Here is a 12,269-nt window from a genome sequence, read left to right as displayed (position 1 = left end):
TCTCTCTCTCTCTCTCTCTCTCTCTCTCTCTCTCTCTCTCTCTCCCCTCTCTAAATATCTTTTTGTTATTGGGTTGTTTTTTTCTGGGACTCCATCTCCTTGTTGTAAATACTCAGTCAACAAGCAAATGCTTATTATATGCCAGGCACTGTGTTGAGTGCTGAAATTCTTATACAAAAACAAAGGCAGTTACTGCCCTCAAGAAGCTCCCATTCTAATGGGGGAAGGACTAAAAGGAAGCTGACAGGGAGGGCCAGAGGAAAAAAAAGGGTTGAGTTTTGATAGAGAAAGTTCAGAGTGTAGGAGGGTAAAACACAAAGGTGCCAGCAGAGACAGGTTTGAATGCTTTGGGTGAACACAGGCCAGCTGCCCTTTCTTCCTCCAGCCTGCTTTGGCATGAGCAGGGCTCAAGTGCAGCCTTCACTTTGCTTCCTCCTCCTCCTTCTCCCTATGTTCTTCCTCTTCCTCCCCTTCCTCCCCTTTTCTTCTTCCTCCTCATCCTCCCTCTCCTCTTCTTCTTCCTCCTCTTCCTTCTTCCTCCTCCTTAACTTCTTCCTCTTCCTCTTCGTGCAGCAGGACTAAATGTGGGAGGGGAAGTTGAGAGGCCTGATCTACTTGACATTTTTTTTTTAAGCAATCGGGGTTAAGTAACTTGCTCAAGGTTATACGGCCAGTTATTTCTGGGTGTGGTGCTGAGTGTCCGAGCCTGAGATTCGATCTCCAGGTCTTCTCAACACTGGAGCGGGTGCACTTACTTGCTGTGCTACCTGGCCGCCCCCTCTACTTGACATTTTTAAAAGAGCCTTTTGTTTGAGCAGGAGAATACAGTTAGGAGGGGGACACACACAAAGCCAGAAGCCCAGTGTCAGAGTATTCTTTTCACATCTAGCTTACACTGATGCTGAGAGAAACACATTTCTGACATGTAAACCATTTAGAGAAGTAATCCGTAACTGGTTGTTGAAACAGCTTCTGGGGCTGCTGGGAGATGAGCTCCCAGAGGCCCCTCAGAGTTCTCCTTCACACCCTCCTTCTGTCTGTGGAGGGCAGCCCTTCATCCCTTTCAACCTCCTCATTTGTCAGGGGCAATGAGATTCTTTTTCTACCTGTCAAATACCAATAGTAACATTTGCTCTCCCTACATAATAAGAGTATTATGGGAGAAGTGCTTTGTAAGCCTTAATGCAGTCAAGCAAGCAATCTAGCAACAAGCATTTATTAATTTCCTGCTGTGGGCAAGGAGCTAAGGATACGCATACACTAGGAGTGAGTCAATTCCTGTCTTCAAGGAGCTTACAACCCACTAGAAGACAGGGCATTCACAGGTAAATAGAGAATATATACAAAATTACTGTTCGGTTCTTTGGAGGTACACCAGCAACTAGCAGGATGATGTAGGTTCCACAGGAATTTGTTGCTGTTGGGGGATCACTGACCACATGGCTGAAGAGAGAGGCCTAAGTGAGGAACAGCTCATGTGTCACTGGTACCCTCCTAAAATGGAGAGAAATCAAGGAAGCTCCCCTCTGCCCATGTGTGGGCGGAGCCCTCAGTGGCCATCTGAAGAAAGAACATAGACAGAGGAGGCACCGAAGGACAAGTATCAGTGGGTGGTGACCTGTATCATTAAAGGGCCCATCCAGAACAATGCGACTACAGATCACTCGGAGCCATGGTACAGCATTTGTGGATCTTCCTCTTGGGTTTCCCCAAGGTCAACAGCTGAAGGTAAACCAACCATACCTTGTCATGGCTCAGGAAGAACTTTAAAATGACATCTGTTGTGGCCTCATCTTCAACCTTGACTCAGTACTCATATAACATTAATTACCCGTGGCAAATTATTTAAGATTTGTACTCATCCTCCTCGGAGGAGACTCACACTTGGAAACAATGAAAGATCAAACCTGTCAGTGTAATGTAGACCAGTTCTGGGTGGGTTCAGAGGAAGTAGGAGCAGCCTTAAGAAATAGAGATTCAGGGGTGGCTAGGTGGCACAGTGAATAGCCCTGGAGTCAGGAGGACTTGAGTTGAAATCCAGCCTCAGACACTTAGCATGCACTAGCTGTGTATCCTTGGGCAAGTCACTTAATCCCCAATTGCCCTGCCTTCCCCCCTACAAAAAGCAAAAAAAAAAAAAATAGAGGTGCTTGTGGTCTGTAATGATGAGGGATTGTGACAGCAGCCAGGATACTCTGGGGCAAATTTTTATTTGATTCCAGTAGGCATTTTGTACTTACCTTCAACTATGAGCCTGTCAGATGTTTAAGAAACTCAATGATCCTTCAAGCTAGTCCTGACTCAGAGAACCAGCAAGCTTCTGTCTCCATGCTTGAGCAGAGTTAGTCAGCCTCTCCTCTCCTTGCTGACAGAAGCCAAGCCAGCACCCTGGACAGAACCTCCTCCCCTTCTTTCTCCTCTACCATCTGTATCACACCTTCCCCAGGAGAGAAGAAGGAGAATTAAGTGGTGAGGTCCGAAAAGGGCTTCCCTTCCATCTCCTGCAAATAGAGGAAACAGACTGGTGATGATATCACTGGCAAAAAAAGGTGAGAATGATAAAGCAGTTGCAAAGAGGAATGTCTTAGATAATTGAGATGCGGCTGTCTATCCTCCACCAAACAGCCATTGTCATTTCAGTGCCATCAGATACTCTTGACTGACTGTACTGTGAGAGCTGAGTTACACCCGAAGAGAATCCTTCAGGGAGACTTGAAATGCATTTCACCATAAAGCCGATTGTAAACTACTGAATGTTACTATGAGGTCTTGGGTGAGCAACATGGCAGATGGTTGATTGGAAATGAGAAGAAGCTTGGATGTGTTTTTTCCTAAGTATTGTTCTAGGAAGGTTAAAGGGCTATGTTGCATCTGAAGGCATCTGGTTCCCTTCCTAATGATCTTGGTCTAATGCAGGGGCTTTTTAACCTTTTTTATAAAAGTCTTGGACCTCTTCTAGCAGACTTCTGGTGAAGCTCATGGACCCCTTCTCAGAATAAGATGTCACCTGTATTTAAAATTGAAGGAAATTCTAAGGTTCTGTTAGATATTAATGAAAATAAATCTGTTTTTTCCCATCTAAGTTTGAGCTGAAATCTCTCCAAACACCCCAGAGTAAGACCCACCCACCCCTGGCTAATCTTTCCTCTGCTCCTTTCCTATTTTCTCTCCTTCTCTTCTTCCGCAGTCCATTCCTTTTTTCAACACCTTTTTTTTTAATAAATTCAATGCTGCCTTCTCTTTTTTCTGCTTTGCATCTGCTAGCTGTGAATGGAGAGAAGCCTCTAGCCTGCTTCCATTCTGATTACTCAGCTTGTCCAGTGAACTGGGTCAAAGGAGGTGATTTTCCCCTACATTGTTTTATGTGATACTAGTTTGCATTTCTGAACAAGGTGCTGATTTTCTGCACCCTGCCTATCAAGAGCCTGGAGAAGATTCTGGGAAACTGATTCATTGGCCCCAGGAGAATGGCTGCTCCTTGGGGTGAAGATTTTTTGTTTTGGTTTGTTTTCCTTTTGAATCCTCTGCACCAGCACCATATCTAGGCCACAAAGGGGCTTAAGAAATGCTTGCTGAATTATGAATTAGCTCTGCTCACTCATTCTAGTTCCTAGTGACCTTACCAGGCAATCTCTTGGAAGGAGATGAGTGGAAAAGAAGGGGGGTTATTTCATCATTTTTAGATGATTCTACAGACTGGATCTCTATGGAAAGGGAACTGACATCCCTCTCTCCACATCTTTTCCTTCCATTTTTCACTTGACCAAGAAGAGCTCACTGTTTCTGACTTAGGCCAGGAGAAGGCTAGTGTGAGTTATGGGAAAAAACTTCCTAGTTGTGAGGAGTCAAAGGGACCCTGGCCATTTAGGACAGTCATTGAGATGTGTTGTCTCCAGTAGAGCCATGAACTATGACTTAAGGCTTAACCAAAGAAGCAATGTCCTACCAAAGTAGAAAGAGACTGTCCTGGACCTTCAGGATGGGCAGTTTCACTCTGGGCATGTCTTCTTGTCATCAGCTAGACTTCAAGACTGGAAGACCCTGATACTTTCTCACTCTGTGATCTTGGACAAGCCACCATGTCTTTGATCCTCTGTAACATGAACAGGTTGGACCAGATGGCCTCGGATGTCCTTTCCAGATCTCTGAGCCTCTGGCTTTTGGAATGGTCATGACTTTGTTTATTCTCCATAATTGAGGTCAGAGGTGATGACTTTAGTAGTATTCAAGTCCCTCTTTCAAAGACCAAGGGCAGAAACCCTGAGTAATTATTAGAATTTTTTCCATCAGAGGGCAAATAATGAAATATATCTACAACACAGAGGTATGTCTATCAATCTCTCACTTGTCACTGTATTTCTTGTTTTTCCTTTACTGTTTTCCTTTGTTATAAGAGAGCAGTCTAGAAATGACATATGTAAAGACAAGAAACAGAAGTCAATTTTATTAAAAAAAAAAAAAGAAAAAAAAACAATTGACCTACCGAGTAGCCAGAGCAGCCAGGGACAGCCGGGGGGGCAGCAAGGACAGAGGACAGAGAATTTGCTTTGGGTTCAGAATGTCAGGTTTGCCATTGTTTTAGTGCCTGACCCCAGTGACCTCAGAGAAGCCCCATCTGTACTCTGTGCTTCAGTTTCCCCCTCTCTAAAACAGAAGAGTTGGACAAGATCAGGAGCTCCTAAGCCAGACTCTGGGAACCAAATCTTTGAAATAGTTTGATAACTAGATTTCCACATATTGGTTTCCTTTTTAATCTGTTATGTCTGATTTTATGCATTTAATAAATTTTACACTGAGCAGGTCCCCATAGGCCTTACTAGATAGCCATGGGGGGTGGCAGAAGGGGGAGTGGCATGGCACAAGGTTAAAAAGCCTGGACTTGGTCCATAAAATTAGATCTTGACCCTGTGGTTTTACCATGCTTATATAAACTTTAAAAAAAAATTGTTTTGCTAGATTTGTTATTTCACTTTTAGGAAATTTTCTTTACCAGTGTAGATAAATACCCTCTCTTCAGTTTATAGTCATAGACAGAGAGGTGATGAGCCCAGGGCCACCCAGCCGTATATGTCAGAGCAAGGACTTGTACCTAGATTATCCTGTTTCTGCTGTCAACTTTCTCTCATACCATAACTCCCTGCCTCTGTGCTTCACCTGAACTGGAAGAGCTAAATCCCCATCTTCAGGCAGGGGCCATCTGAGCAACCTTGGTTCTTTGTCTGAGAATAATGATGCAAATTGTTCTGAGGGTCATATCATAAACCTGCCATAAACTAGCAATCATAAACCTTCCATTCTGGGTTTCTCTCCAGCTTCCCCAGCGGAGAAATTCTCATTGGCATAAACACAATTTTCCTCATCCCCTCAGCTTGTCACTGTGACACTTCAGTCATCTGGAATCCTAGAGCAATGAGGGAGTGTGGTGCAATGGGAAAAGCATTGGACTGGAGTCAGGGACTGAGGCGTAAATCCCAACTCTGTTGCTGGTACTTTGTGGCCTTGGGCAGGTTCTGCCATCTGGGTTTCAGCCTTCTCTTCTGTAAAAGGAGGAAGTTGTCCGGCCTATGCAAGAACATCTCCGATTAGGGGAAACCTGCCCCCTCCCAGATGGTCCTTCCCTCTGGTAGAGCTCTGAGGTATCTCCCAGCTCTGGATCTCTGATATTATGAGAACGCTGTGTTCTGGATAGCTGATGGCTTAATCCTCTCTGCATCTAAATGCTCTGTGTGTGGATTTGTAGATGGACAAACATATAGCTCCACAGACTATATACTTCCATTTTAGGAGCTAGGTCTTGCTAAGTGCATTCATGGTTCCCTACGTTCTTAAATTATCTGCACGCACACAGAGTAACCTTTTCTGCCAGCTCTTCAAACCATCACTACGTGACACCTGTCATAGGGCTTCTTGGTGACACCCAAGGCAGGCTGGAGGCCTCTGAGCTCCCTTAACACCTTGTGAGTCTGGATGACGCCATGGCATCCTTAGGAGCTTTGGTCAGTAAGAGTGCATGGAAGAGACACCCTCGGGCTGGGGATCTCCCCTTTACCACTCACCTGACAGGTGCTGTTTCAGGCTCTGCTAGACAGTCTCAGTAAAGGGAACCCTGCCCCCTGCTCAGCAGCCCTCCCCACTCTGGGACAGCTTCCCTTGTTGAAAAGTTTTTCCTGAGACTGAGCTTAAATTTACCTCCATTGGCAACTTCCACAATACCCTCCCACCCCTACCCTACATTGCTCCTGCCTGGTTCCTCTGGGCCCAAGGAAAAGAAGGTTGATCCCTCTTCTATATGAAAATAAGCCTTTTGGGATTACTTGTAAATTCAAGTAAATGCTCTGCTAAAGTCCTTCTGATACCAGCCACGGTGGGACAGAGGTAGCAGACTCCTGCAATGTGGCCCTGGAATGTGAGGCCTTGGACAGACTGGAATCAGGGTCTGACAAAGACTGTTCAACAGATGAATATTTTGAAAGAACCTCCTGTATACCAGGGATTATGCTAGATGCAGTGGATATGGAAACAAAAACAAGCCATCCTTGCCCTCAGAGGGCTTATTTTGTGCTGCAAGGGACCGCTAAACTGAGAAAGACAGTTATCACAGGGGCAGAAGCCAAATTCTTCATTTTGTCCACATGACCCATGAAGATGACTCCTGAAGCATGGAGAACTGTGATCAAGGTATGCAACCACTGCCTCCTTACCCCTTTATGCTGTAGCATTGAAAGACTAACAGACAGATTCTGAATGAGACAGTACCTGACAGTGCCTTTACCAAAAGGAAAGGGAACTGTTACTCCACTGTTAGTGGATGGATGGATAGATAGATGATAGATAGATAGATAGATAGATAGATAGATGTTGTCACTACTCAAGAGGCCTGTTTTGTTTCATCCTCATTCTCTGCTAGATTCTTGATAGGTAAAGGTACCAGATTACTGATAACCACTATGAAAGCTTGAAGGGAATGGGCCAACCTGCTGGTCCAAGCCACTTGTTTAACATATGAGACAGGAATGTTGTCTCAAGAGCCTTGTTTCTGTAGCACTTCAAGGCTGGGAGTACGCTCCTTTCACCAAAGCTCTGGGAGTCCAAGACTGCCACCATTAACAGTTTTATGTTACAGATTTAGAGCTGGAAGGTCATTGTACAAAGAAGGAAACTGAGACAGAAAGAGCTAAAATCATGATCCTTTTCATCTGATCCCCTTCACTTGATAGATGAGATAACTAACTTTCCCAGAGTCACACATGGAATAAGTGACCAGACTGGGGTCCTCTAACAGCAAATGCAGCAGTCCCACATGCTTCTCATGGGTACTGCCCCACCAAATGCCTGCTCAGTCCTGACAGGATGTCCTACTTCTCAGCCTCAGAACATTGGCAAAGACCGTTTCCTGCCATGCATCTGTAAAGTAGATCCTTCACATGCTATTATGCCCATTTAATAGGTAAAAACAAACCTGAGGCTCAGGAAAGTTCCATTTGGAGAAGTTTGAAGGAGATCACCTCCAGGGTTTGGGTCTGTTGGCTGATTTTTTATTAGCTCCCAATTTTAAGTGGCCCATGATGAAAATACAGAACTTCCCCTCTGTAATCATTCTATTACCAAGCCTTGGGAAGGCAAGACAGAAGAGGAGAGCAGATGGCCAGTCACTGGTCAGCTACATGCCAGGCCAGGAAAGGCCCGTGCAGAGATGAAAACCTGGAGCTCTCAGCACACTCTGATCACCAGAGGCCTTCTCAGAATCCAGACCAGACAGCCCAACCTCCCAAAAAGCTAACCACAGTTTAGCGGTAGCCAGCCTTCTCTCAGACCTTTGGATTGGATCATACATGGTCTTCTCCTTTCTGAGGAGACTCCTCCCTCCCTTATTCCCCGAACTCCCCATATCTCAGAGCTGAGCAAACATCCAGAGGCCTTGCCCTCAGCAGGCAGCCTGAGTACTCCTCCAGACAACACAGTGGGCCCTGAGCATGAAAGAGAAAAGCCTGGGAAGGAGAGGCAGAGGGAACCTGTCCGTTTTGTATGTGCTCTCCATATAACTCCAGGGATACTGTTGTCTTCTCTGATAGAATGTCTGCCTCTTGAGGGCAGGCTTTTTTTCATTCTTGCCCTTGGATTGCCCACCCTGATCACAGTGCCTGGCATAAAGTCAATGCTGTGTGGTTGGCCGGCTCATTTTTCAGCTCCTTCAGAGGCGGCGGGAGGAGTGTGGATGGAGTCAGAATCTCACCCAGACCCTGACTCACTGTGGGATCCTGGACAAGGCCCTGAAATGGGGCTAACAAGAGCTCCTCCCTCACAGGACGGCAGTGAGGCCCACACAGGGTAATGCGGATGAGGGGCATCAGGGCTCTAACAGTGCCCTCTAATTCCTCTTCATTCTTCTTATCCTGTCTGGGCTGCCTGGTGATTCCTAGGTCCAGCATGAAGGGGGAGAAGCCAGTGAGTGTCTGCGGGATGCTCGGAATACCCATGATCCTAGCTAATGATTCTTCGGTGCCTTGAGGTTTAGAACGCACTTTGCATGTTAACTCACCTGTTTTGCACAACCACCCTTGCAGGTAAATACCCATTTACCCCCATTTTACAGATGAGGAAAGTGAGATGGGCAGAAATCAAGCATACCCAGGGTCACATGGCTGTCTTAGGAGATTTGAACTCAGGCCCAGGGCTTTATGGACTATGCTCCTCCCACCAGGGAAGGGAGGTTCTGCAGCCCCAGACTTTGGGCCTGTCCCTGGCTGCCTGGTGGACCTGGTTTGGTCACCATCCTGCTCTTGCCAACAGCTTCTCTATCCATAAAATAAGGAGCCTGAATTTTGAGCTAAATGTAATTCTGGGGTCACCTGCTCCAACACCCCAATTTTCCAGCAGAGAAAACTGAAGTTCCAAGAAGCGTTTGGTTCCAAGTCCTGCAGGGAGCAAGCATCCGGGCCCAGGTGTGAGCCCACGTCTTGCTGTCATCGGGTCACCATTTCTCACCAGCCGTGTCTTTCTGCCCAACATGACCACAGTCTCCTCCAGGATGTGTCTCATGAGCTGTTCCTCTTCCTATCGCTCTCTGTAGAGCCCAATGCCATGCCAGGCATCTCGGATCATAGAAGCAGAGCTTGGCCAGAGCTGGGAGGTCATCAGGTCCAGGTCTGTATTTGTACAGAGTAGGAAAACAGAGGCCCCAAAGAGGACACAATTTACAGAAGTCACACAGGTTATAAGGGACAAAAGCAGGATTCAAACCCAAGTCTTCCCAGTACCTACCAGACATTTGGTGATTAATTTGCACAAGAGCCTATGGGCTGGCTGTAACTGGTTAAAGATTCCAAGAGGGCCAATCGGCCTCCATATGTGATTCATCAGGGCCGGGTTCCCATTTCAGCAAGGAGCCACTGAGGCAGGAAACAGTGAGTCCTCACCCCACCAGGATAACCTGATTTCCACATGAATGTCCCAGACACTAGGACCCAAGTTGCCTCCTCTACACTCTGTCTAGCATGCCCTCCAGGTGGATGCAATTTTAATATGGTTTGCTCCAAGCTGCTTTCTTGTCCCTCATGTGGGCCCCTGCTCCTCAGGCCACCCTGGTCCTCAGGGTAGAGAAACCCAGTGAGCCCCAGGCCGATAGATCTGAAGCCTCCAATCACCTGGATTTTGTATTCCTTGCACACAGCTTTAAGAAAGGAGAGACAGATGAAAAGAAAGCATCTAATATGAGTGATTTTCGGCAGCTAAAAGTCTTACCCTTAGGTTCCAGTAACTCCCAGAAAATCATCTCATTAGATGTTGTATTCTTCAAGCATTCAGTCTTTGTGCCAGCCTCTCAGGACCTCAGCAGTCACCCCTGTCCTCTCATTGTAAGGCGCATCTCTTCTTCCACTGAATGACCTCATGGGGGTATGCAGGGAACTTTTCTCTTCAGTCATGTTTCAGTGCTAGCCTACTCTCCATGACTCCATTTGGGGTTTTCTTGGCAAAGATGCTAGAGTAGTTTGCCATTTCCTTCTCCAGCTCATGTTACAGATGAGGAAACTGAGGCCAACAGGGTGAAGTGACTTGCCCAGGGACACACAGCCAGTAAATGTCTGAGACTCAGGCGCTCCTGACTCCAGGTCTGGTGCTGGATCCGCTGCCACTGAAACATTGTCAAAGTGTGAGAGGTGGTTACAGTTAAGTTAGAGCTGACTCAGCCCCTGTCTGCACCAGAATTCCCTCTGTGTGGAGGAGCATAACCTGATATCCCAGACAGAACTTTAAAAGATATTTTGAGGAATTATTTCAAAATAATTTCTCTTCCTTTGAAATTCTGTGTATTTTGTTTTATGTTGCAAACATTATGAGAAGGACCATTTCAACAGTCTGTCTGCAAAGGGAGCATGACAGTAGAAAGGTTACGGGGCCCTGCTCAACAGTGTCCCCACAAGGGCTCAGCCAGCCTCTGCCAGGCTTGCAGACCCAAGGGGAAGAGCCTCCAGTTCCCAGCTCCTCCCACCCCAGGCTGGGACAGCTCCAAATAGTCAGGTTTCCCTTCCCAGATCCTGGCTTTGCCTTTTAGGGCCCAGGAGAGGAAGGATAAATCTTTGACTAGAACCTAATTGAAAACATAGTGGGACATTCTCATACTGGGAGTTCCCATATGGACAAAATCAGGCCTTCCCATATTTACATATTTCTTTTCCTTGGTGCCTTCCCACTAAGGTCTTCTGTGCAGCAAATGAGTTGTGTTTTGGAAAGTCCCTTCCCTGACCCAAATTGCCTGGACTTCCTGAGAGTCTCAGGCTTGGTAACATTTGCACCACATCTGAAGGGATCCATTAATCAAAACAAAGCCCACTGTTGATTTCAAGGTGAGCAGCTCTAAGGGTGGACTGTAATTAGCTTTGACAAAAGCACAGCCTGAAGGAGAAGACCAAAGCAGCCTCCAGCAGATTCTCTCTCTCTCTGTCTCTCTCTCTGTCTGTCTGTCTCTCTCTCTCTCTCTGTCTCTCTCTCTCTGTCTCTCTCTCTCTCTCTGTCTCTCTCTCTCTCTCTCTCTCTCTCTCTCTCTGTCTCTCTCTCTCTCTCCCCCCCCACCACCACTTCCTGGGACCAAGGAGGGTTTTTTTTAATTTTTTGTTTGCTCATTGAGTTTTTTTTCTGGTTCTTGTGTACTAAATACAGTTGGACACTCTCTAATTCTGGGAACCCAAGGCAAAGCAGAAAGTCAAACGAATCCTATCCCATCTGCTAACCACTTAGAGCAGATTTCCTTGCTCCCTGGTCCTCCTAATCATGCAAAGACATATGCTCATAAACTAATTGAATACTGCCCCTGCTCTTGGCAGGGCCCCTGCACTGAGAAAGCAGCAGTGGGTAAGCCAAGGGATGTGAGAAATGCCATTTTGTGTGTGATTTAGGAGACCCCATCAGCATCACGTTGTGCAGAGTCGTCCATCAGGCCCTGGCTTTAGAGGTGGGTGGTGACCCAGAATTCTGCTTGGCAGCTAAGGTTATTTCTCCATGGAAGCTCTGAAGCAGAGTCTGGGAGAAGGGAGCCTGTTAGAAAAGGTGAGAAGACTGAGGAGAGGGGAGAGGTGGCAGCTGCCTCGAAGGAACCACAAGGCTGGCAAACAAAAGAGGACTTGGCTTTGTTGTGGTAGCCCCCGAAGCTGTGACTTTGAGCCAATGGTGGGGAGAGGTGATAAGGGGCAGATTCAGGCTGGATAGGAAGGAAGAACAGTGCTCCTGGAGGAGAGATCATGGGCTCTTCCTCCCCAGAGGTCGTCAGGCCCAGCCTGGATAAGGGTTTGCTGGGTGTGTGGGGAGGATGTTCTTATTCAGGTACAGGTTGGACCAGATGGCCTCGGAGGTCTGTGCCAGGGCTGACATTCTGTGAAATCCCCTACAGAAGAGCATAGAGCCTTCATAAGGGGAGGGAGGATATGAGAAACAGATATTGAAAGCTGGGCCACAGTGTGGGTTCCAGCTGCCTGTGCCCTTCTTAGAAAGGCCGGCAGGAAACATAAGGCCCCATGTCTGCAGGTTGGCATGAAGATCTGCTGGTAAGAGAAGCAGACGCCGTGTCCAAGTTTCTGTAGGTTGTATGGGACAGTCAGAACCTGGTCTAAGTGACACTCTCGGAGACTCAAGGAGGGCTGGACTTGGACCAGAGAACTAAGGTTTCCCTGTAGCTGTGTGACCCTGGGAGGGAGGAGGGAGGAGGGAGGGAGGGGGGAAGGGAGGGGAGGGGGGGAGGAAGGGAGGAGGGAGGAAGGAAGGAAGGAAGGAAGGAA

The 12,269-nt window shown here is 47.0% G+C and overlaps 1 protein-coding gene across 2 annotated transcripts in view; it reads left to right on the top strand.

Annotated features, from left to right (window-relative positions):
* SHANK2 (SH3 and multiple ankyrin repeat domains 2) overlaps positions 1 to 12,269 on the top strand; it is a 698,541-nt gene that overhangs the window by 530,390 nt on the left and 155,882 nt on the right. The window lies entirely within an intron of this gene.

This window comes from Petaurus breviceps, unplaced genomic scaffold (assembly GCF_028583685.1).
Source record: "Petaurus breviceps papuanus isolate PSGF00001 unplaced genomic scaffold, PetGlider_PUasm1.0 90721, whole genome shotgun sequence".
Classification (NCBI taxonomy): Eukaryota; Metazoa; Chordata; class Mammalia; order Diprotodontia; family Petauridae; genus Petaurus; species Petaurus breviceps.
This window is presented reverse-complemented; position numbering and strand designations above follow the sequence as displayed.